Source organism: Stomoxys calcitrans, chromosome 5 (genome assembly GCF_963082655.1).
Source record: "Stomoxys calcitrans chromosome 5, idStoCalc2.1, whole genome shotgun sequence".
Taxonomy (NCBI): domain Eukaryota; kingdom Metazoa; phylum Arthropoda; class Insecta; order Diptera; family Muscidae; genus Stomoxys; species Stomoxys calcitrans.
This window is the reverse complement of record NC_081556.1, coordinates 38,885,928-38,899,647: the sequence shown is the minus strand read 5'-3', so window position 1 is coordinate 38,899,647 and position 13,720 is coordinate 38,885,928. Positions and strand designations below refer to the sequence as shown.

Sequence of the window (13,720 nt, the reverse complement as noted above, 5' to 3'; positions counted from 1 at the left end):
CAGCTATACCAGGTAATGGACCGAATTGATCCATACTTAGCACAATTGTTAAAAGTGATACTAAAACATTATGTGCAAAATTTCAGTCAAATCAGATGAGAATTGCGCCCTCTAGAGGCTCAAGAAGTCAAGACCCAAGATCGGTTTATATGGCAGCTATATCAGGTACCTTTTTACTTGTTTTTTTTTTTTTTTTTTTTTTTTTTTGAAAAACTTTCCTATAGCACTTAAAAAATCACCCTTTACAATGCTGAAATTCGTTCGTTTTGTGAAATGGTTCTTTCTTAAAATCATTTTTTTTCTGTGTACGATTACAGACGAACCCAAATAAGTCAGGTGCGGCTAGCGAGGCTGTATGTGAAGAGGGTGACTAGACTTTGTTGCACTTCCTACGCCAATAACCGGCTTTCGCAAGGGAAATCTTTCAACGTTTGGGATCAAATGTTATTGGGGACTTGAATCGACTCAGGGACATAACAATGACAATAAGACTACTTACGATTACAATATGCAGCAGATATTTTTTGTTAATACAAATTACACAAGTCCGGGTAACACAATTTCCTTAAAAAATAATGGAATAGATTCCTTATTATTTTTTAACTGCAAACAGTTTTTTATTTATAAATAAAATGCCTTATTTTTGTTTGCCAAACACACAAAAAAACCGCTCAATCACTTGTCTTGTGGAGATAATTTCTCTCTCTCTCTCTCTCTATCTGAATTGAGAGCTTAAGCTTTAGTTTTTATTGTATTTTCTGGTTTACTCGAATTCCGCGTGTTTGTTTTTTGTTTAATATATATTTTTTTTAATCTAAACTTTGTTTCTCGAGATGTGACGGTAACGATGACGGTGTTGCTCGGGAAGTGACAGCTGAAACGCAACTGAAAAGATTTCATTACATTTCTGCACTTAATAAACAAATAAAGCAATCCAAGTAACTAATATTACAAACCGAATGCACACACACACACACATGAATACATGCAAACGGACTCTTGCCTACACACACACCTACACTTGTAGACATTAAAAGATGTTAGTTGGAACGAAAGGCCATTTTAAGTGTTAGCCGGTGAAGCATTTGCTAATAAATTGAAATTTTTTGTTACAGTCCAATTTTTTTATGGAGCCAATGCCTTTCTTCCCAGTTTTCCCTATAATAATATATTCTCTAATTTTTATAGCCAATGCAAATTGCCTTCGTTTCTAATTCAATTGTTAACTATTGAAAAACAAATAAAAGCGTGCAAAGTTCGGCCGGGCCGAATCTTATATACCCTCCACCATGGATCGCATTTGTCGAGTTCTTTTCCCGGCACCTCTTCTTAGGCAAAAAAGGATATAAGAAAAGATTTCCTCTGCTATTAGAGCGATATCAAGATATGGTCCGGCTTTAAATTATATGTTGGAGACCTGTGTAAAATGTCAGCCAATTCGAATAAGAATTGCGCCCTTTGGGGGCTCAAGAAGTAAAATAGAGAGATCGATTTATTTGGGAGCTGTATCGGGCTATAGACCGATTCAGACCATAATAAACACGTACGTTGATGGTCATGAGAGAATCCGTCGTACAAAATTTCAGGCAAATCGGATAATAATTGCGACCTCTAGAGGCTCAAGAAGTCAAGATCCCAGATCGGCTTATATGACAGCTATATCAGATTTTGAACCGATTTGAACCATACTTGGCACAGTTGTTGGATATCATAACAAAACAAGTCATGCCAAAATTCATTCAAATCGGATAAGAATTGCGACCTCTAGAGGCTCAAGAAGTCAAGACCCAAGATTGGTTTATATGACAGCTATATCAGGTTATAGACCGATTTGAACCATTCTTGGCACAGTTGTTGGATATCATAACAAAACACGTCATGCCAAAATTCATTCAAATCGGATAAGAATTGGGCCCTCTAGAAGCTCAAGAAGTCAAGACCAAACATCGGTTTATATGACAGCTATATCAGGTTATAAACCGATTTGAACCATTCTTAGCACAGTTGTTGGATATTATGACAAAACACGTCGTGCAAAATTACATTCCAATCGGATAAGAATTGCGCCCTCTAGAGGCTCAAGAAGTCAAGACCCTAGATCGGTTTATATGGCACCTATATCAAAACATGGACCGATATGGCCCCAACCGGCCTACACTAACAAGAAATATTTGTGCAAAATTTCAAGCGGCTAGCTTTACTCCTTCGGAAGTTAGCGTGCTTTCGACAGACAGACGGACGGACGGATATGGCTAGATCGACATAAAATGTCACGACGATCAAGAATATAAATACTTTATGGGGTCTCAGTCGAATATTTCGAGTAGTTACAAACAGAATGACGAAATTAGTATACCCCCCATCTTATGGAGGAGGGTATAAAAAAATTGTGTTTTCATAGCCGGTCCATGTTTTGATATACCTGCCATATAAACCGATCTTGGGTCTTGACTTCTTGAGCCACTAGAGGGCACAATTCTAGTCCGATTTAACTGGAATTTTGCACGTGGTGTTTTGATAGCACTTTCAACAACTACGTTAAGTACGGTTTTAATCGGTCCATATTTTGTTATAGCTGCCATATAAACCGATCTTGGGTTTTGACTTCTTGAGCCCCTAGAGGGCGCAATTCTCGTCCGATTTAACTGGAATTTTGCACGTAGTGTTTTGTCGGCACTTGCAACAACTACGCCAGGTATGGTTTTAATCGGTCCATGTTTTGACATAGCTGCCATATAAACCGACCTTGGGTTTTGACTTCTTGAGCCCCTATAGGGCGCAATTCCCATCCGATTTGTCTGAAATTTTGCACGTATTGTTTTGGTATCACTTCCAATAACTGTGCTGAGTGTGATTCAAATCGGTTCATAATCTCGTATAGCTGTCATATAAACCGATCTTGGGTCTTAACTTCTTGAGCCTCTAGAGGGCGCAATTCTCGTCCGATTTGGCTGAAATTTTGTACAACGGCTTCTCTCCTACGTGTCTAATATGATCTGAATCAATCAATAGCTTGATACAGCTCCCATATAAACCTATCTTCCGATATTACTTCTTGAGCCCCTACAAGGCGCAATTCTTATCCGAATGGACTGAAATATTACACAATGACTTCTACAATGTTCAGCATTCATTTATGGTCCGCATCGGACTATAACTTGATATAGCTCCAATAGCATAACAGTTCTTATTCAATATTCTTTGTTTGTCTAAAAAAAGAGAACCGCGTATACAACTCGACAAATGTGATCTATGGTGGAGGGTATATTAGATTCGGCCCAGCCGAACTTAGCACGCTCTTACTGGTTTGTTCTCTTTTTCTATTTGCAATGAAAAGAAAAACATGGCTTATATTGAAGAAAAACATATAATTGTTTGTTAATAACTTTGTGCGGCATTGCTATGTGAAATGAGCCCTAGTTCTCAGCACTTCAAGAACATTATGAGAATGCCAATCAATAGCTGGTCAGCTGGGGGAGGAAAATATGAAAGTTATTCCCATTGTTTGTAAAATAAATATTTTTTTTAATTTTCATTGAATTATACAAAATTATTAGCATTTATCTAATTAGTGCATCTGATCAACATAGAAATAGGAATCAGACAGCATGGTGTGGTGGTGAAAACATTACAGCATTTTCCTTGGTGGTTTGGTGGAGGTTGCCGCCCCCATTATAAATTATTTATAGATTTTAGAAACATCACAGTTGCCAGAGTGTTATACCCTCCACCATTGGATGGGGGTATACTAATTTCGCCATTCTGTTTGTAACTATTCGAAATATTCGTCTGGGACCCCATAAAGTATATATATTCTGGATCGTCATGACATTTTATGTCGATCTAGCCATGTCCGTCCGTCTGTCTGTTGAAATCACGCTAACTTTCGAAGGACTAAAGCTAGCCGCTTGAAATTTTGCACAAATATTTCTTATTAAGGTAGGCCGATTGGGGCCATATCGGTCCATGTTTTGATATAGCTGCCATATAAACCGATCTAGGGTCTTGACTTCTTGAGCCTCTAGCGTGCGCAATTCGTATCCGATTGGAATGAAATTTTGCACGACGTGTTCTGTTATGATACCCAACAATTGTATTAAGTATGGTTTAAATCGGTCCATAACCTGATATAGCTGCCATATAAACCGATCTAGGGTCTTGACTTCTTGAGCCTCTAGCGCGCGCAATTCGTATCCGATTGGAATGAAATTTTGCACGACGTGTTTCGCTATGACTTCCAACAGCTGTGCCAAATAGGGTTCAAATTGGTCAATAACCTGATATAACTGCCATATAAACCGATCAGGGATCTTGACTTCTTGAGCCTCTAGAGGTCGCAATTATTATTCGAATTGCCTGATTTGCCGATTTTGTACAACGGTTCCTCTCATGACCATCAACATGCGTGTTTATTATGGTCTGAATCGGTCTATAGCCTGATACAGCTCCCATATAAATCGATCTCTCTATTTTACTTCTTGAGCCCCCAAAGGTCGCAATTCTTATTGGAATTGGCTGACATTTTACACAGGACTCCAACTTATAATTTAACTGTGGTCCGAACCGGACCATATCTTGATATCGCTCTAATAGCAGAGCAAATCTTTTCTTTTATCCTTTTTTTGACTAAAAAGAGATGCCGGGAAAAGAACTCGACAAACGCACAGGCTACCCCAAAGACTACACGTCTAGATTTGGAACACTTGCCTGAGGAACTATCGACCACATCGCTAAAGTCAGACAGATTGCAGGAGTGTGAAAATCCCCCTGCCACAATTGAGAGAGGAGGGGATGGCATCGAAACAAGACCCGACAAGCCCTTTTCTTTTTTCTTTTCTTTTATCCTTTTTTTGACTAAAAAGAGATGCCGGGAAAAGAACTCGACAAACGCACAGGCTACCCCAAAGACTACACGTCTAGATTCGGAACACTTGCCTGAGGAACTATCGACCACATCGCTAAAGTCAGACAGATTGCAGGAGAGTGAAAATCCCCCTGCCACAATTGAGAGAGGAGGGTATGGCATCGAAACAAGACCCGACAATCCCTGTGTGGGTGGGTCACAAAGTTGGACTGGGCTCAAGGTCTGCGCCAGCGGAGAAGCACATAACTCAAAAGTATTTCGACAGCAGCAGCTAGTGAAGCATCTAAGGAGGAATCGTCCACACCGCAAGTGTCCAGTGTTCTGGGGAAGAGTGGTTCCACAGCTTTCTTACCTGCCCCTGGATGCGTACGGAAGCTCATCATGACAAGATCTAACGAATCTTGTAAGGATGACCTCCTCGCGGAATCAGAAGACGAGGCTTACACAACAGTGGTAGAAGTTTTGAAGCTTGACTAAGGTCCGGTTTCTACAGATAAACCTCCACCATTGTAAGGCCGCTTTGGTGGTACAAACAGTCCTGCTGATGGCAGGGGGATTTGACGTGGTTCTTATCCAGGAATTACGGGTATGGTTCGTGGACTAAGAATTCCGGGATTGAAACAAAGAGGGGGCTGTGAGCATTCCAAAACTATGTGGCCTAATCTAGACTTGAAGAGGTCTACTGCCTTGCTGTCATTGGCTAGAACAGACGTCTCAATCATTGAGTCCGTCATGACAGGTCAAAAGGTTGCCATAACAACTTTTGCAAAAACTGTGAGGACATCGAAGAAGAGGAGACAATAGAACACCTTCTGTGTGTGTTTCCCGTACTGGCAGTCACAAGGTGTTCCACTTAAAGTTCTCATTTCTTTGAGAACCTGTGTGATGTAGAGGATGTGTTCATACATTCGCAAGTTGTTCGGCTTTTTAGAGTCATCTGGAAGGTTCAACGGTAGGAATTAGAAAGCATCTTCCTTCTACTCTTGCTGTGGTATCACAATGGACAAAAACGTCTAAGTGAGTCCGATGGCAAACTGCCACTTAAGCCTAACCTCACCAAGATCTCAATTGGTCTATAAATAGGTGTGCCCCCTTATAAACCCATCCACGAATTTGACTTCTTGAGCCCTATGAAGGCACAATTTTCGTCAAATTTCGTCTCCAGTGCGCCAGTGGGCGTGGTCCTCATCGCTCCGCCTATGCCATGACAACATGTTTTCTGAACCTTGAGCATTATCCTTACGTTGCACTTTTTCTCCCTACCAATCCGCCAAACTACTGAGGCATAAGTAAGTATCGGTCTAATCACTGTCCTGTATAGCCAGTAGATTATCCTCGGATTGAGGACCCATTTCGAACCTACGGCCCATCTACATAGTGTCCAACATCTTGGAAGCGTCTCAGTACGCTCCTGAATGTGACACTTCCAATTCAATTTCCTGTCCAAGATCGCTCTTAAGTATTTGACTTTGTCAGATATCGTAATCACACCTTCGTCTTCCTAGTGAACAAACAGATTTCAGTCTTTTCTACAATAGGTTAATATTGAGACCCCTAGGTCTAGCCCAGTCGTGTGCCATCTGTAGGACCCTTTCGGCTCTTTTGCATAGCTGGTTCGGATTCTTACCCCTTGGAAGTATTATAACATCGTCATAGCAGAGGGATTCAAATTCCTCCTCGGTCAGCATCCGTTATAGATGATTTATGGTGGTCACCCATAGAAGTGGCGTGTACTGTGCAATTTATCAAGCTTTTCCTTAGCATATGCCTTATGCAGTCTTTAAGGACCAGGTCCACCCGGTACTGGTCTAAGGATTAGATCAATGTGTCGGTTCGCACTTTGTTAAAAGCTCCCTCGATGTCAATGCATACCGCCAGGATGTACGTTTTGGCATCGAAGGATTCTTCTTTTTTATGCACAACCTCGTGCAGGTCAGTCTCCACCGACCTCCCCTTGACATAGGCATGCAGTTTGTATTTGAACAGTTCGCTGGATGTCCTACTCTTTATAATGGCGTCCACAATACGTTCCATGGTTTTGAGTAGAAAGGACGTAAGGCTTATGGGTCTGTAGGCCTTTGGTGTCGCACAACTTGCCTTGCCGGGCTTGGGTATAAACACCACCCTTGCCTCCTGCCAGGCTTTCCAAGTATATGCAAGTCCTAGGCAGGCTGTGAAAATTTTGACCAGATAAGGCGCCAGATTGTCTGCCACTTTCTGTAGTAAATCCGCTATAGTTTTCAATTTTCCGACTTTACGCAAAGAAAAAGTAAAAAAAATGGGATTTTGCTTGACTTTTTGGTAATTCTAAAATATGTATGTATGTTCAAAAGATACCAATTTTATTTTTTGCTTTGGTAGACATTAAAATTTCCACAAAAAAGAGATTTCAAATAATTTTGTTATAAGATTTTTACCTACAAAAATCAAAAAACGTCTGGGATTTTCGCAAATTTTTGGGAATTGTTAAATATGTTCTAAGGATCCAAATTTTTGGATTTTTTATAGGCTTTAGAAACCCAAAGTCTTAAAAAAAGTTTTTCAATACCCCAATTTGGGATTTTTACATCAAACACATGGAAAAACAATTCTGGGATTTTTGAAGATTTTTTTGGGAATTTCAAAATATGTTCAAAAAATTCCGAATTTTCATGATTTTCTTGTTTTTGCAAGGATTTTGCACGCTCAAAATTCACAAATTTTTTTCAAATATGCCAGTTCTTCATTTTCGCATAAAAAAATTAAAAAAAAAAATTTCTGGAATTTTTGCAACATTTTTGGAAATTGTAAAATATGTTTAAGAGATCCCAATTTTGAATTTTTTCTTACAGCAAGTAAGCCAGCCAATTGAAATCCGCTTTAGTTTTCATTTTTATGATTTTACACAAAAAGAAAATTAACAACAAAAATTCTGGGATTTTGCATGACTTTTTGGGAATTCTGAAATATGTATGTTTAAAACGTGCCAATATATTTTTTTTTTTTTTGCTTTGTTAGACATTCAATATTCCAAAGAAAATAACATTCAAATAATTTTGTTTTAAAATTTTTACCTACAATAACAAAACAAAAATTCTGGGATTTTCGCAAAATTTTTGGGAATCAAGGGATTTAGGATTTTTTTTATGGAAAGGTTTTAGACACTCGAAATCACCAAATAGTTTTCAAATGCCTCCATTTTTGGATTTTAATGCCAAACAAATTTAAAAAAAAAATTTCTGGGATTTTTGAAGATTTTTGTTGGGAATTTCAAAAAAAAAAATCCTAGATTTTCATGACTTTTTTAATTTTTGTTTGTTTTTGCAATGATTTTGTACACTCATAACCCACAAATTGCTTTCAAATATACCAGTTTATGCATTTGGCAAAAAAAATTAAAAAAAGTAAAAAATTCTGGAATTTTTGCAACATTTTTGGGAATTGTAAAATATATTCAACACATCCGAATTAAAAATTTTTTTCTTCCAGCAAGTATACTAGACAATCGAAATCGGCCATAGTAGAGATTTTCAATAATTTTGTTTTAAGATTTTTACCTAAAAAAACAACAAAACAAAAATTCTGGGATTTTCGAAATTTTTTTGGGAATTGTTAAATATATTCTAAGGATCCCAATTTTTTGATTTTTTTTTTTTTTCTTTTTTTATAGCAAGGTTTTAGACATTCAAAATTCCAAAAAAAAAACGAGATTTCAAAAAAAAAAAAATCTGGGATTTTTGCAAAATTTTTAGGAATCGTAGGATTTAGGATTTTTTCTAAATAGTAAGGCTTTAGACACTCGAAATCTCCAAAGAGGTTTCAAATACCCTAATTTTGGGATTTTTACACCTAACATATGGAAAAAAAATTCTGGGATTTTTGAACATTGTTTTGGGAATTTCAAAATATGTTCAAAAGATCCCGATTTTGGACGTTTTTGCTTTGTTGCAAGGATTGTAAAATCTCAAAATGCACAAATTGTTTTTAAATATAACAATTTTTTGATTCTTATGCATAAAAAAATGGAAAAAATTTTCTGGGATTTTTTGCACCATTTTTGGGAATTATAAGATAACACAAGTTATAATTCCCTTGTATTCAAATTTATCCATCCAGGATGAAGATACCGAAATATTATAACTAATTTTCCCCCCATAAAAATCTAACTTTGATTTTTTTTCATATAAATAGCAAATTTTATACTTCAATTGTTTCAATTGAATAACCCCACCAACATTTTCTTCCGTCTTTAAAGTAATTTTTTAGTACAGCAAATTTGCTTCCCGCATCATCAGCCTTGATACAATTATCAAGTGTAAATGTGTAAGTAATTGTACCATTTATTGATTATAAAAATTACTACAAACCAAATTAGTAGCTAAAACCTTGTTGTAGACATCAGCCATAATTCCCAACACCACACCGACACATGTACGAACGTTCGATCATAATTACAATAAAAATTTATAAAAAAATTTTTGTTCAAATGCGCTATAAAAGTAATGACTTAATTGTGGAAGACTTTTGTACGGGAGGGGGGTTAACGAAGGGGCATTAAAAGATTTTAGCCCTGCAACAAGACAAAAAAAAAACTTTAAACATCTTAGCTATAGGTATTGGAATCTTGGCTGAAAATAATTAACAAGCAGCAGGGGTTCAATGAAGAGTTACTGAAACTTGTACAACAGCAAGAAAATCGAACCTTTAAAATAATTTTGCAAAAATAGGGGGTAATAGGCTTCTCTAAGCAAAAAACAAATCACACCTCAATACAATCAATGTCTAAAAATAATTGTAATAACGATGAATTAATTAATTAAAAATCCCATGGCGGCGAAGGCGGTGATGGCGGCATGCCTATTGATGCTGGCCCAAAGAAATGTTTAGCACATCATATCAGCGATTGAGATTTTATTACTTTGCATGAACACACAGCCAGTCAGATGGATCAACAGATGAGTGTTCAGCAGTCGACCACAAAATTTAATAAAAATTAATTACCCAGTTGTTTAAGCTCGTACATCAAGTAAAAAACTTTAAAACGAAATTAAAATCATGGCGTGATGCTTGATGATACTCTCATATAAAACATACAGTCAAACAGCCATAGGTTTATCAAGTAAAGAGTAATTGCCTTTACAAGTCAATAAAAGTCTAAGCTAAAATGTCACATAAGCCATGACCTTGCAGAAATATGCACTTGGAAAGGCAGGAAAGATAAATAGTTCCAATTGTTAAAATACTCAAGTCTTTAGCTGTAATAATTGAAGGAAAACTATTTGTGGGATTTTCGCAATTTTTTTGGAAATTGTTAAAAATACACAAGAAATTCAAATTTCAGATATTTTACCTCAAATATTAAGAAAATTAATTTTTAAAAATTAATGTGTAAGAACTTATTACAATTCCTATTTGTGTATTTAAAATCGGTTTAAACCAAATTATTGAAAGAAGCTTTTGTTTGGGATTTTTGCAAAATTTTTGGGAATTGTGAAAATTGCAAAAAAAAATACCAATCATGGATTGTTTTTTTTATTTATTTTTTTTTCTTTAAAGCAAATATCCTAGGCTATTACAATTCTAAAATAGATTTTAAACCAAAAAATGTAAGAAAAAAATTTCTGGGATTTTTTACAAAATTTTTGGGAATTGTAAAAAATGGTGAAAAAATCCCAATCATGGATTGTTTTTCTTGCAAAGAAAAGCTCCTAGGCCATTGCAATTATAAAATTGATTTTAAACAAAAAAAATAGAAGAAAAAAATTTTTGGGATTTTTGAAAAATTTTTGGGAATTTTAAAAATTGATCAAAAAAATTCAAATTATGGATTTTAATCACAAAAATTAATTTTTGCAAATTATACAAAATGCTTAAAAAAATCCCAATTAAGAATTTTATCGATGGATTTTTATGCTTAAGCAAAAATACTAGACAATCGAAAACTTAAAATCATTTTTAGACCAACTAATTAAAGATAAAAAATTGTGGGATTCTTGCAAAATCCCTTAGGGAATTGTAAAAAAGCTCAAAAAATCCAATTATGGATTTTAATTATGGATTTTTATGCTTAAGTAAAAATAATAGCCAATCTAAAAGTTTAAAATCGTTTGAAACCAAATTATTAAGGAAATTAAGGAAAGGGATTTTTACAAAATTTTTGGGAATTGTAAAAATGCTAAAAAAAATCCGATCATGGATTGTTTTTTTCCAAAGCAAAGATCCTAGACAATCGTTATTCCAAAATAGACTTTAAACCAAATAATAAAAGAAAAAAAAATTCTGGGATTTTAGCAAAATTTTTGGGAATTTTAAAAAATTTTTCAAAAAATCTAAATTATGGATTTTAATCACAAAATTTAATTTTTGGGAATTGTACAATATGCTAAAAAAAATCCCAATTAAGAATTTTAATAGTGGATTTTTATACTTTAGCAAAAATACTAGACAATCGAAAACTTAAAATCGTTTTTAGACCAACTTAGTAGGGGAAAAAATTTTCTGGGATTATTACACAATTTGTGGGACTTGTCAAATAAATCCCAAGTAGGGATTTCAATGATGGATTTTGCTTAAGCAAAAATGCTAGACAATCGAAAATTTTAATGTCGTTATAAACCAAATTGCTGAAGAAAAAATTTCTGGGATTTTGCCAAAATTTTTGGGAACTATAAAAAATGCTGAAAAGTCCCAATTAAGAAATAGGTTTTTATGCTTAAAAAATTGTATACAATCGAAAATTTTAAAATCGTTTTAAGACCAAATTAGTGAGGAAAAACCGTCTGGGATTTTTGAAAAATTTTTGGGAATTAGAAAAATGCCAAAAAAAATCCCAATTGTGGATTTTAATAATGGATTTTTATGTTTAAGCAAAAATACTAGACAATCGAAAACTTAAAATCGTGTTTTTGACAAAATTAGTGAAGAAAAAAAAATGTCTGGGATTTTTGCAAAATTTTTGGAATTATAAGAAATGCCAAAAAACCCCAAATTTTAACGATGGAAGTTTATGCTGAATCGAAAATTCTAGACAATCGAAAACTTAAAAATGGTTTTAAGACGAAATTATTGAAGAAAATATTTCTGGGATTTTTAGAAAATTTTTGGGAATTGTAGAGAATACATTATAAGAAATGCCCAAAAAAATTCAAATTATGGATTTTTATGCTGAATCGAAAATTCTAAACAATCGAAAACTTAAAAATGGTTTTTAGACCAAATTATTGAAGAAAATATTTCTGGGATTTTTAGAAAATTTTTGGGAATTGTAGAAAATACAAAAAAAAGTCCCAATCATGGATTGTTTTTTTTTCTAAAGCAAAGATCCTAGGCTACAGCAATTCAAAAATAGATTCTAAACCAAATAATGGAAGAAAAAAAATTTCTGGGATTTTTACAAAATTTTTGGGAATTTGAAAAAAAAATTTAAAAAAATACAAATAATTGATTTTAATCCCAAGAATTACAATAAAAGCTACATTTTTATTTTTTTTTAGTTTTTACAAAATATTAAAACTCTTTCTGAGATTTTTGCATTTTTTATTGGGAATCGCACCATTTTTTGGAAATTGGAATTCTTAAAGCAAATTTCATTAACCTCATTTCGTAAAACACCATTTTAGCTGCACAATTTAACCCTTATACAGATTTCTACCAAATCGAAATCCCTTTAACAATATTCCGTATTCGCCATTTCCCCATTAAATGCTGAATCTCAATGTTGTATTGTTTTCATTCTCCCTTATATACATGTATAAGGAATATTTTCTTTGTTTTTCTAAGACAATAACCTTTCAAAATATTCTACTGCGTTTCCCTTAAAGTTCTTATTAAAATTATCTATTATAAAGCAATTAAATTTATTTAAAACAACTATACCAAAGGTGTAATTAAACGCTTGGAGGAAATGCTTCAGGTATTATAGCATTACAGCATTGCACCATGTAAGCCACGTGCAACTTTGTTATTCATTGATACTGAGCGTATAATGAATGAATAGAATTTTAATGGTGAGATAGTTGTAGCCCATCATAATTCGTTGCGTTTTTAAACCACACAATAAAATGTTGGAAAAAAATCAATATTACAATTAAATCAAAGTTTTATTACATGAATAGACAACTGTTGCATTCATACTACTGGGTAAACTTGTATTTAACCCAACAACAGGTAGCCAACACGAAAGTGAGAAGCTTTGTAGCACAAAAAAGAAAGAAGAATAGAAAAACTAACGCCCTAAAGCTGACGATTCCCCGCAAGCGAATTTAGGACGATGATTTGCGAATCCACTCTAGACAGAGAAGGTGCAGTATACTCTTTGAAGGAGGTATTGGAAAAGAACCAGGCCAACATTACCGCCTTATATGTAGTATGTGTCAAGGATTGGAATGTGACCTTTTGTTCTATAGCTACCATAAAATCAGACATGAGTTTGGCAGTGCATTTGAGATTAGTCAGCGACTAGGACACCTTGTCTCCTGATTATCTCTGGTGAATGGAAGGCTAGCCCCAAATCTGTCTAAAAGCCAAATTCTTCTAAAACAGCTGACGCTGTATAAAAACTGGTCGTAGGAAAAGAAGAAACCCATCAAATGGCAACATCATACTCCACTCGTCTCAGTCAATTGCTAGAATAAGGCACTGGCATTGTCTACTCCATGGTATTGCCGCGACATCCGTACTTGGGTACCAAAAGTCTCTACCAAGAAACTATGGTACGACCAGGGGTGCCGATATTCTATTAAAGCCGAGAATGCGGCATTAGTAGTGAATATGCAAAGAACGTTTTTCCCAGCTGGTGTTCTCCAATAGTGACGATTTTCAGGATGCCTCAGAGCGAATCTCTAATGACGATACAAACATTTTGCCGCCTAGTCAGAA

The 13,720-nt window shown here is 35.0% G+C and overlaps 1 protein-coding gene across 2 annotated transcripts in view; it reads right to left on the bottom strand.

The window, feature by feature from the left end:
• Positions 1–13,720, bottom strand: part of LOC106082416 (synaptic vesicular amine transporter) — a 112,935-nt gene that overhangs the window by 91,811 nt on the left and 7,404 nt on the right. The window contains exon 1 of one of the 2 annotated variants that reach the window (XM_013244913.2): positions 500–887. The exons of the other annotated variant lie outside the window; for it this stretch is intronic. The gene's annotated coding sequence lies outside the window, so the exon portion shown is untranslated. Of the gene's footprint in view, positions 1–499; positions 888–13,720 lie in introns of those variants that run through there. 2 annotated transcript variants of the gene reach the window in all.